Genomic DNA, 12,801 nt, shown 5'->3' on the forward strand with positions numbered 1-12,801 from the left:
TAAAGTTTAATTAATATGAAAAATAAAAATTATAAAAAACTCACAGGAAATAAAAAAGCTCCTGCCCTGAGTTCCTGTCTTTACCTCCCCTGTGACTGTAGCCTGTAAGAAGAATTAAACCCTTTCTCCTCTAAGTTGCTTTTGATCATGGTATTTATCACAGGAACAGAAAGCTTGTCTGCCCTACAAGGAGGACATTAAGCTGTTGCATAGCTTCTGGGGGAGATGGAAATGATGTCTATTTACCTCAGAGAGGGCACTGATGACAGACCAAAGAAATGACCCTACATGACCTTAGCCTGGGGAACCAGTGAGTTACTTACAGGAGCAAAGGTAGATGGTTACTTCCAGGAGCAGAGGTTCCTCAAGGGGAGTGGTGGTATCACCATGGAACCCACTCTAGCAAGACACACTTAGCTGTGTCTTTATTACTCTCTACAGGCAGCTTGTCAGATTCTTAATGCTTAACTTTCTGACTTCTCTCACAAATCTGTTCACATCAGGAAGGGATCTGTCACGTTAGAGGAAACTCTACCCAATGAAAAGCCCGTGTTTGGAGGACATTGATCTGTAGGAGCTTCTAGTTGAGAGTAGGGTGAGCGACACTTCTGGTGGGGACATCAGCTTCTCGTTCTCACCAACTCATTTCGTATTGCCTTCTCCAATGCCCTTTGGTATTTCAATGGCATCTGGTCATTTTTCGCTGTTCCTCTTTCAGCAATTTTACTGCTGCCATGGGTGAGAACAGTGATAACAAGGATGACTTGGGCGTATGATACCTGCATGTAATGATCAGAGTTGTGTCAGTTCTGTGACCTAATAGCTATGTTTCCCCCACTGCAGGCCAGGTACAGGTCTAAGAAGAGACCTTTCTGGACACCTTGTTCATGTTACCTATAGCAGTACTCCAAATTATCTGCTTTGTCCTGTGTGTTACTTTTGTGATTCTTGTCTGTCTCTCCTGTGTGGCTGGACTCTAGGAGGCTGGGTTCAAGTTTGTCTCTTTTGGCCAGTCAGGGATGCATGAGGGCTGCCAGGGATGATGGTAACAGCTCAGAGATGGGATGAAATGGAGTGACCTGTGACATGAGCAGGTCTCTTGGATGGACTACATGACTGGATATGCTAGTGTCAGAATGCTGACTACTGGTTTGTGTGGAGGAGGAACACAGGAGCAGACAAGGGATGATCTTACTGCCTTTGAAGCTATAACATGAAAATGAGGACCCTGAGGGAGGCAGGGAAGGGCAAACCACCAGTATCCACAGTCCACAAGAGCCTGGGGTGACAGAGAGCCACTTCTCATGTGAGAACTGAAGACAGATGTAATGAAAAGAGGAGCTGAGGAGGCTAGTGAGTCATGCTCTAAAATGGCTGATTTCTTGTTCCTTCATGCCACACCCTTTTTCCCCATCCAGGGAAGACTTGAGCAGAGAGTCCCCAGGGTCTTTAAGAAACACATACCATGACTTCTGGGACTTTCTCACTCAGAAGCTCCCCAGCCAGGCAAAATCCTGAGCTGTGGACAGTCTTCTGGAAAGCCCCTACCCTCCAGAATATGGCGAGTAGACACAGCCAGAATTATCAGGATTCCTACTTGAAATGCAAGCATACTCTGATTTACATTTGACCAGCTAGCTGTCTATTCATATAATATGCATGCAAGTCTTTGATTATATGCTGTTAGTCAAATTTAATGCTCTGTCGTGTCATTTAAGGTATACCTTAGAGTCACACCTGCCAGTAGTACTACCACGAGATCTATGTCTGACCTTCAAGTCGTTGGAGAACTTCAGAGACAATGAGGATCGGGCCTTCTGTTCCTAAAGAGAGCCCAGGTGAGAATAGCACTGAATCAGAGTAATGAGGGCTGAATCCTCCTAGAAGCAGTGTGTAGCTCTGGCCATGACTTCTTTCTTTTCTTATTTTATAATGATGTCCAACAGGGACAATGGCTGTCCTGATTTTTACAGAGAAACTGGAGAGCAGATGTAGGGCCCCTTCTAGAAATTGCCTTGGAGACAGGCCCACTGTAGCTGTCTCTTCCCAGATGGGTTTCCAATGTTGGTCACTTTTCTCTGGAAGTAGGTTGGGACTTAGAGGACTATCTTAGCCCCCTCGTCCCTCACGTCCCCTCTCCAGTCATTTGCTAATTACATTTCCCTTTCCCAAAGTCAAGGAACAATGTATATGGCCCCATTCATTCTAAAGAATTGCTTATTTGTTTAGATAGTGTCTTAGAATTGCAGCATCAACAGAGAAGCCCTGACTTGGTCCCTTCCTGTTCCCCAGCCTTCTGCCCTAACAGGAAATGGAAATGCACATAGTCATCCTGTTGTGTGAGATTCCGAGATGACCACTGGAAGGTGGCTGTGCCTCTTGAGATAAGGGTATCAGCAGCACCTCCAGTTGCTCCAAACTCACTAACTGCCTTGATTTCCATCATAGATAGTATTATAGCAATGACACTTTCTGCTTTCTGTGCCATAAAGCCACCCTAAGTCTAAGCATACTTACCAGGATCCCTTCTGGTCCCTGGGAAGTATCTGCAGAGCTCTCCAAACAAATAGTTGGGAGCTGATAGGCAGAACTCAGAGCTCCAGGTTCCATACTGCCATCTGTCCGGAAAAGATTAATGGATTTCCACTAGTCTTCACCATCACTGAACCATCAAGGGCTGGTCTTGGAAATAATCGATGTAGAGGTGAAAGAGCTACACCCAAAAGCTGAGTGGAGAGGGTATGGCTTCAGTAAGCCCTTGAGAAAGCACAGTGCTATTTACTGAACCCTCACTTGGCCAGGCACCATCATGCCAAGAGCTTTTCGTTTGTCAGACACCAGAGCTGCTGGGAAGTCCTTTGCCCGGCTCACCTGTGCTTGAAGGTGTCTTCATTCTCAGTGACCTGCTTTTACTGGGAAGTGGGGAGGGGCCGGGTCTAATAAGAAAGAGCTGTGAAGAAAAATGTGGAGAAGTAACTCTTTTCTTAAGGGATAGAAACTCCTGGTAGTTGGCTTTCTAGGACCAAGTGGATACACGAACCTCACTCTCTGGCTTGAAGGGAGGCTGATGGCCATCACTGACATTTTGCGTCCTGTAAGGGCTGGGGTCAATTGGTAGGGGAGGGAGGGTTCTCCCTTTCTTTGGACAGGGGGAGGGGCATAGGAGGAAGAGGAAGGGAGTGTGGGACCAGGAGGAGATGAGGGATGAGACTACAATTGGGATATAAAGTGAATAAATTATAAAAATAAATTTATATTAAAGAAGATAAGAAAAGAAGACCTTAGAATGGGGAGGACTGGAAGATGAAGGCATGTGTGGACTGAAAACAACCTTTCATCACGATTTGACCACTGGTTTCTTTAGTAAAACTTGTTTTATGATAATAATAATAATAAAAGAAATGTGGTCTGTGGGGATCCCTTTTTTAACAGAAATTGGAAAGAAATCAAGGTCTGCAGAGGGTGTCGCAGTGGCAATGGAAGATTTGTCTACAAGGATAATTTCATCAGACATTACAGGGGCCCATCCTAATCGGGCCTATCAGGACCATTGTGGTTGAGAACTGGGGCAGCTTCAGACTGGTTAGTGGTTTGCAACTCTCCCTTCTTTGTGGTGCTTTGTTCTGGCTCCCCAAATCCCCATCAGGACCCGATGCCTGCAGTCCAAGTGGCTAGTCCTTGGTTGGCATCACAGGGTTAATGCAGGCCTGTGCCACCGTGAATGAAGCCAGCGTGAGTCACCGCTCAGGCATCTCTCCCCAGTCCTCCTGCACTTTAGCAGTTTCTGATATTCGATTTCCTCACTTTGTTTCAGAAACAGAGACTGTTGATTCACCGTGCAGGACCACACGTCTGACACGTCAATGTCTGAATGGCCTGTGACAGTGTGGTTGTCTTGGCAATAGCACTGGCCACCCACGTAAACATCTGGAGGGCAAGCTGAGACTCACCCAAATGAGGAGGTTTTGACTGAGATTGCCAGCAGGTCAGCCCGAGTGCAATAGAGGGAGTGCACGTAGGCACGGTACGTGGACAGACTCATGGAGCGACTTGATTGTGGGGAACCTGAGCGATCTCAGGCTCAGGGGAACCAGAGACAGCAGTCTGTCTCCTCCTCAACCTTACTACACTAAAGTTCTTTAAGGCACAAAGCATTCAAGTTCTTTTTCTGCTGCAGTTTACAAGGTTAAAGAGTAGTGCTTTGGTGCCCCTGATTTGCCCTAAGCTCGGGGGGGGGGGCATAGGGCTTTTGTGGTGATTTTAGTCTGGGCCACGGCAATGAGGCCCCAGGAGGGGTCAGTACTTCTAGGCAACTGCATTTCAACTGCAAGTGTCTGTGGCTTGGCTCCTTTGGAGGTGGTTGTCTGGTGTTGAGAGAGGGAGGAGCAGAACCCTGTCCCTGCGGAGCTCACCATCGTTTCGGTAGGCTGTAGCCACCTGATCAGTGTTCAGGAATCAGAGTGCACTCCAACTCTTAGCTTCTGTGCCTCGCTTTCTTACCTGACTGTACCTCTGGAAGTTCTGCAGGAGCATGTGCCTTGATGTGGAAGTGTGTGAACTACTTCTGTCCTCATCTGGAGGTTTGCGCCAAGTGCTGGAGGGCTTGGGCACATATCATTGAATCCATGTTTGGCAGGGCTCAGGGATTGTGTCAGACTGTGTAGGACCTAGCCCCAGGATCACAGCTATGAAACCAGGCACCATGGTGGCTCAAAGGATGCCATGCTCATGCTGCCATGTATAGACTCACGGCTTTTTCTCTGTTGCACCATAATGGGGTTGTCCATATTCTCCTTGCTGCCTCTGGCTTCTGTGACCCTCCCTGTACTAGTTCACTTTTGTAACTGCTGTGTTTCCCCATGCTAGTGGCCAGGAAGAAGCTGAGCAGCTTCTTGAGGGGTGCAGAACAGCTGAGATGTTTGGCAGAGCAGGTGGAATGAGAGACCATGACTTCGATCTTGAGTTTTCTCATCTGTGGTCTGGGCAGGGTCAGGCTTCCAGTTATGTGATAAAAGGATATGGACCAATCCATGCTTCTAAAAGAGTCACCTGACTGGTGATGGGTATCATTGGCTTGCAATAGGGAAAGACAAAAACTGAGGGTAAGTCCATTAGAATTCTTGCAGCAATTCGCCTGAGTAACTCATATCTGTTGAACCTGTCAGGAGCTGAGCTTTGCATTTTTTTTAATTATTATTTTTTAAAACTTTTATTAATTACATTCTATTCACTTTGTATCCCCCCATAAGCCCTCCTCCTCCCCTCCTAATCCCACCTTCCCTTCCCCTTCTTTATTCATGCCCATCCCCAAGTCCACTGATAGGGGAGGTCCCCATCTCCTTCCTTCTGATCCTAGTCTATCAGATCACATCAGGAATGGCTGCATTGTCATCTTCTATGTCCTGGTAAGGGTGCTCCTCCCTCAGGGGGAGGTGATCAAAGAGCAGGCCAATCAGATTATGTCAGAGGCAGTCCCTCTTCCCATTACTATGGAACCCACTTGGACACTAAACTGCCATGGGCTACATTTGTGTAGGGGTTCTAGGTTATCTCCACACATGGTATTTGGTTGGAGTATGAGTCTCTGGAAAGACCCCTATGTTCAAATTTTCTGGTTCTATTGCTCTCCTTGTGGAGTTCCTGTCCTCTCCAGATCTTACTATTTCCCACTTCTATCATAAGATTCTATGCGCACTGCCCAACAGTTGGCCATAAGTCTCAGCATCTGCTTTGATAGTCTGCAGGGCAGAGCCTTTCAGAGGCCCTCTGTGGCAGGTTCCTAACTTGTTTCCTGTTTTCTTCTTCTTCTGATGTCCATCCTCTTTGCCTTTCGGGATAGGGATTGAGTGTTTTAGTCAGGGTCCTCTCTCTTGATTAGTTTCTTTAGATGTACAGATTTTAGTAGGTTTATCCTATATTACATGTCTATATGAGTGAGTATATACCCTGTGTGTCTTTCTGCTTCTGGGACAGCTCACTCAGGATGATCCTGTCCAGTTCCCACCAATTACCTGCAAATTTCATGATTTCCTTATTATTCATTGCTGAGTAATACTCCATTGTGTAGAAGTACCACAATTTCTCCATCCATTCTTCGGTTGAGGGGCATCTGGGCTGTTTCCAGCTTCTGGCTATTACAAATAAAGCTGCTACAAACATGGTTGAGTGAATGTCCTTATTGAGCCTCTTTTGGATATATGCCTAGGAGTGGTATGGCTGGATCTTGAGGAAGCGCTATTCCTAGTTGTCTGAGAAGGCGCCAGATTGATTTCCAGAGTGATTGTACAAGTTTACATTCCCACCAGCAGTGGAGGAGGGTTCCCCTTTCTCCACAGCCTCTCCAGCACGTGTTGTCGCTTGAGATTTTCACCTTGGCCATTCTGATGGGTGTAAGGTGAAATCTCAGGGTCTTTTTGATTTGCATTTCCCTGATGGCTAATGAGGTTGAGCATTTCTTTAAGTGCTTCTCTGCCATTCGATATTCCTCTATTGAGAATTTTCTGTTTAGCTCTGTTCCCCGTTTTTTAAGTGGATTACTTGGTTTGTTGCTTTTCAGCTTCTTTAGTTCTTTATATATACTGGATATTAGCCCTCTGTCAGATAAAGGGTTGGTGAAGATTCTTTCCCAATCTGTAGGTTGTCGTTTTGTTTTGAGGACGGTGTCCTTTGCTTTACAGAAGCTTTTCAGTTTCATGAGGTCGCATTTATTGATTGTTGCTCTTAGAGCCTGTGCTGTTGGTGTTCTGTTCAGGAAGTTGTCTTTTGTACCAATGAGTTCTAGGGTCTTCCCTACTTTTTCTTCTAAGCGATTTAATGTGTCTGGTTTTATGTTGAGGTCTTTGATCCACTTGGACTTTAGTTTTGTGCAGGGTGATAAGTATGTATCTATTTGCATTTTTCTACATGTAGACATCCAGTTAGACCAGCACCATTTGTTGAAGATGCTGTCTTTTTTCCATTGTATGGTTTTGGCTTCTTTGCCAAAGACCAGGTGTCCATAAGTGTGTGGGTTTATTTCTGGGTCCTCTGTTCGGTTCCATTGATCCACCATTCTGTTTCTATGCCAGTACCATGCTGTTTTTATTACTGTTGCTCTATAGTATAGCTTAAGATCAGGGATGGAGATACCTCCAGCAGATGTTTTATTGTAGAGGATTGTTTTAGCAATTCTGGGTTTCTTGTAATTCCACATGAAGTTGAGAATTTTTCTTTCCAGGTCTGTAAAGAATTGTGTTGGTAATTTGATGGGAATCGCATTGAATCTGTAGATTGCTTTTGGTAAGATGGCCATTTTTACTATATTAATCCTACCAAGCCATGAGTGTGGGAGATCTTTCCATCTAACCAAGCAAGTCAAAGACTTGTACGAAAAAAATTTCAAGTCTCTGAGCTTTGCATTTTTATGTGCTGCTTTATTTCTTGTTTCTAAAAATAGATTATTTCATACTACAAAAAAAAATAAAAACAGTTCTCAAAGAATTGGGAATTAAAACACATATGTTGTCTCTCTTCACTACAAGGGCTTTGAGAGGCAGTGGGAGAACACGGGAACAAAACAAATACAACTACTCATGCCGCTGATCTGAGGTAGGGGCCCAGCTGGCTGGGGACAGGGGGTGGGCACTGTTTCAGGACGCACAGGAAATGCAGGTGAATGTGTGGTGGCACACAGCTTTGATCCCAGCAGTCAGAGAGGCAGAGGCAGAGGCTGGTGAATTTCTGTGAGTTCGAGACCAGCTTGGCTTACAAGGATGTTCCAGGACAGCCAGGGCTGTTACACATCGAAACCTTGTCTGGGGGGTGTGGGGAGGGAGTGATTTAGATGGTGACATCCCTGGGGTTCCCTTGAAGTAGACCAGTGGCTTTCCAGGGCTCCTGTTGAGAGGAGCTCTGGGTGGGGCGTCCTTAGACCTGCCTCAGCCTTTGGGGCAGACATTCTCTGTGTGCTTCACCACAGCCCCCGGCTCCTTCTGTGACCTTTCATGTGAGTTAGGAAGAGCCTGTCCAGGCCAGTGTGCCTGACCACACTGATATGGAGGGAAGCCTTTGTTTGCTCAGCCTCTCTGCCTTTGTTCATCACATCCTGGTCACAGAGACAGGTTCTGCATTTTCACACATAACCCTGTTCTGAGGGGACCGTGAGACTGAGAAAGAACACTTCCCTTTCCTGAGTCTGTTCTGTCCATGTGTATACGTCAGGACATGGTGATGCGGCCTCCGAAGTCCCCTCCTGGCCCAACACTGAGGAAGTCTGCAGGTAACCTTGGTGCTTCCTTTTTGTCCCCTTCATGGTCTTTCTGGGCATTTTCCTGGGCTTAGGTGCTTGGGTCTGCTCACTGATGGGAAACTCAAATGGCCAGGAAGCACTTAAAGAAATGTCTAACATCCTTAGCCATCAGAGAAATGAAAAGCAAAAAATACCAAACCAAATAAAAAATAACAACAACAACAACAAAAAAGCCCTCTGATATTCCATCTTACAGCTGTCAGAAAGGCTAAGATCAAAATCGCAAGTGATAGCACATGCTGGTGAGGATGTGGAGAAAGGGGAACCTTCCTCCATTCTTGATGGGAGTACAAACTTGTACAGCCACTTTAAAAGTCAATACGGCTGTTTCTCAGAATATTTAAAATTGATTTACCTCAAGACCCAAAAGATGTTCCACCATACCCCAAGGACGCTTGCTCAACTATGCACCTAGCAGCTTTATTCATCATAGCCAGAAACTGTTAACAACCTAGATGTCCCTACACTGGAAAACGCATATAGAAAATGTGGTACATATACACAGTGGAGTATTACTTAGCTGTGGAAAGCAATGACATCCAGAAATTTACAGGCAGATAGATGGGACTAGAAAAAAATATCATCCTGAGTGAGGTAACTCAGATCCAGAAAGACACATATGGTATTCACTCACTTATTAGTGGATATTAGTCATAAAGGATAACCATGCCACAATCCACAGACCCAGACGAGCTAAGTAATTCAGAGGGAATCAAAGGGGGACACACATGAATCACACCGTGAGGGGAAATAGAGTAGATATCTCAGGTGGGAAGGGGGGGAGTCTGTTGGGGAGGTAGATGGGAACAGGAGCGATCAGGTACGGGGAGCACGGAGGGAGACACCTAGAATCAGGGGGCGTCTCTGTGATGGGCTGGAAACCTAATGCAATCTCCCAGAATCTGTGCGAGTGACCCTAACCAAGACTCCTAGAAATAGGGGATATGGAGTCTGAACTATCCATCTCTCAGAGTCAGGTAAGACTTCTGATGGAGTCCAGCCACAAAACCTTTGACTCACAATTTTTTTCTGCCTGCAAGATGTGCCAGGGTAAAGGTGGCACAGAAATTGTGGGATTGGCCAACCAATGACTAATAGAGCTTTAGACTCATGCCAAGAGAGGGACCCCTTCCCTGACACTGCTTGGAGGTCAGAAACCAGAGGCTCGATTGCTCAGAGATCTAGGATAGAAGTAAACAGAAATGGAAAAAAGAGTCAATGAAATGATTCCTAATGATAATTTGCCATATACATAGATTGGTGCCTAGCCTAGCTGTCATCAGAGAGGCTTCAGCCAGCAACTAATAGAAACAGATGCAGAGACACACATACACTAGGCAGAGCTTGGGGAATCCTTCAGAAGAAGAGAGGAAGGACTGCAGGAGAGGGGGAGAGGGACTGGGAGGAGACGAGAGTGGGAAAATTATGGAGTCAAACAAACAAACAAACAAATAAAAAACAAACTAGAAAACAGAAACTTTTAGAATAAGCTGGATAAAAGGTTTCCAATCTCTATTTCCCTCTCAGGGAGGCTCTCAACTTAATTCATAAGGTAGCAATACAGTAACATTAAGGTTTTTTTTTTTTTAAATAAATTCTGTATTGAATTTAACCAAGACAAGAAAATACAAAACAAAATAAAGCAACAGCAACAAAAACCTCTAAAAGTTTTAACCAAAAGAATTTGAAATATTCTTGATTAAGAGAAATGAAAGTTGTATTTTGTTATTGAGTTAAAATTCAAACACAACATCAAAGTAACCAGCTTGGGCCAGCCACTGTAGGAAGTATGACTGGGTGGATGTCAGGCCATTCACAGTGCCATGAAACCATTATCATTGGCTAATTGTGGAGCCTTTCATCATTTCAAAGAACCCTCCTAAGTAGGCATAGTCTCATAAAAGTATTGATGTATTAAAAAAGGTATTTGATTTCCAGAGTGGTTGTACAAGTTTACATTCCCACCAGCAGTGGAGGAGGGTTCCCCTTTCTCCACAACCTCTCCAGCATGTGTTGTCACTCGAGTTTTTCATCTTGGCCATTCTGATGGGTGTAAGGTGAAATCTCAGGGTCTTTTTGATTTGCATTTCCCTGATGGCTAATGAGGTTGAACACTTCTTTAATGTTTTTCTGCCATTTGATATTCCTCTACAGAGAATTCTCTGTTTAGCTCTGTTCCCCATTTTTTAATTGGATTACTTGGTTTGCTCCTTTTCACCTTCTTTAGTTCTTTATATATACTGGATATTAGCCCTCTGTCAGATAAAGGGTTGGTGAAGATTCTTTCCAAATCTGTAGGTTGTTGTTTTGTTATGATGATGGTGTCCTTTGCTTTACAGAAGCTTTTCAGTTTCATGAGGTCGCATTTATTGATCGTTGCTCTTAGAGCCTGTGCTGTTGGTGTTCTGTTCAGGACATTGTCTCCTGTATCAATGAGTTCTAGGGTCTTCCCTACTTTTTCTTCTCACCAATTTAATGTGTCTGGTTTTATGTTGAGGTCTTTGATCCACTTGGACTTTAGTTTTGTGCAGGGTGATAAGTATGGATCTGTTTGCATTTTTTCTACATGTAGACATCCAGTTAGAGCAGCACCATTTGTTGAAGATGCTATCTTTTTTCCATTGTATGGTTTTGGCTTCTTTGCCAAAGACCAGGTGTCCATAAGTGTGTGGGTTTATTTCTGGGTCCTCTGTTTGGTTCCATTGATCCACCATTCTGTTTCTATGCCAGTACCATGCAGTTTTTATTACTGTTGCTCTATAGTACAGCTTAAGATCAGGGATGGAGATACCTCCAGCAGATGTTTTATTGTAGAGGATTGTTTTAGCAATTCTGGGTTTCTTGTAATTCCACATGAAGTTGAGAATTTTTCTTTCCAGGTCTGTAAAGAATTGTGTTGGTAATTTGATGGGAATTGCATTGAATCTGTAGATTGCTTTTGGTAAGATGTCCATTTTTACTATGTTAATCCTGCCAAGCCATGAGCATGGGAGATCTTTCCATCTTCTCATATCTTCTAATTCTTTCTTCAGAGACTTGAAATTTTTTTCATACAAGTTTTTGACTTGCTTGGTTAGGGTTACACCAAGGTACTTTATGTCAATCTGGTGCTTTCACAGACAACTAGGAATAGCACTTCCTCAAGATCCAGTCATACCACTCGTAGGCATATATCCAAAAGAGGCTCAATAAGGACATTCACTCAACCATGTTTGTAGCAGCTTTATTTGTAATAGCCAGAAGCTGGAAACAGCCCAGATGCCCCTCAACTGAAGAATAGATGCAGAAATTGTGGTACATCCAAACAATGGAATATTACTCAGCAATGAAAAATAAGGAAATCATGAAATTTGCAGATAAATGGTGGGACCTGGAAAGGATCATCCTGAGTGAGCTGTTCCAGAAGCAGAAAGACACACAGGATATATACTCACTTATATAGACATGTAATATAGGATAATCCCACTAAAATCTGTACATCTAGAGAAACTAATCAAGAGAGAGGACCCTGACTAAAACGCTCAATCCCCATCCCAAAATGCAAAGAGGAAGGACATCAGAAGAAGAAGAAAACAGGAAACAAGCTAGAAACTTGCCCATGGAGGGCCTCTGAAAGACTCTGCCCTGCAGACTATCAAAGCAGATGCTGAGACTTATGGCCAACTGTTGGGCAGTGTGCATGGAATCTTATGAAAGAAGTGGAAATAGTAAGATCTGGAGAGGACAGGAACTCTACAAGGAGACCAACAGAACCAGAAATTTAACACAGGGGTCTTTCCAGAGACTCATATTCCAACCAAGTACCATGCATGGAGATAACCTAGAACCCCTGTACAGATGTAGCCCATGGCAGTTTAGTGTTCAATTGGGTTACATAGTAATGGGAAGAGGGACTGCCTCTGACATAAACTGATTGGCCTACTCTTTGATCACCTTCTACTGAGGGGGCAACAGCCTTACCAGGCCACAGAAGATGACAATGAATCCACTCCTGGTGAGATCTGATAGACTAAGATCAGAAGAAAGGAGAGGAGGACCTTCCCTATCAGTGTACTTGGGGAGGAGCATGTGTGAAGAAGGAGGTGGGAGGGTGAGATTAGGAGGGGAGGAGGGAGGGCTTATGGGGGGATTCAAAGTGAATAAAGTGTAATTAGTAAAAGTAAAAATAAAAAAAGGTATTTGAATGATACATAAACTGGCACAACAGAGATAATTCTGGGCTGTGACCTCTGCTGTGGGGGTAAATGCAGAGAATGACATGGAATTAGAGTGACCTTGAGACTTAATGAGGTGTTGGCCACACAAAAATCAAATCGGGGAGACTGTAGAACTCTGCTGGATGAAGTTTAAATCTGACATTTCCAGTATCCTCCTGCTCGCTCTAAGATGGTGGCTCCTTCTTCTCAGCTAGATTCTCTCTTCACCTCACAACCATCCTGCTACCCCAGGTCTTGTAAGGAACATCACATAGCCTTCAGAGAAAGATCACAGGCCCAACCCTTTCCTGATAAGAA

The 12,801-nt window shown here is 44.4% G+C and overlaps 1 long non-coding RNA gene across 1 annotated transcript in view; it reads left to right on the plus strand.

The window, feature by feature from the left end:
* Window positions 1–12,801, plus strand: part of LOC132646736 (uncharacterized) — a 132,288-nt gene that overhangs the window by 19,035 nt on the left and 100,452 nt on the right. The window contains exons 2-3 of the long non-coding RNA XR_009584987.1: window positions 1,719–1,838; window positions 3,815–4,024. This is a non-coding gene — a long non-coding RNA (uncharacterized LOC132646736). The remainder of the gene's footprint in view (window positions 1–1,718; window positions 1,839–3,814; window positions 4,025–12,801) is intronic.

This window comes from Meriones unguiculatus, chromosome 12 (assembly GCF_030254825.1).
Source record: "Meriones unguiculatus strain TT.TT164.6M chromosome 12, Bangor_MerUng_6.1, whole genome shotgun sequence".
Classification (NCBI taxonomy): domain Eukaryota; kingdom Metazoa; phylum Chordata; class Mammalia; order Rodentia; family Muridae; genus Meriones; species Meriones unguiculatus.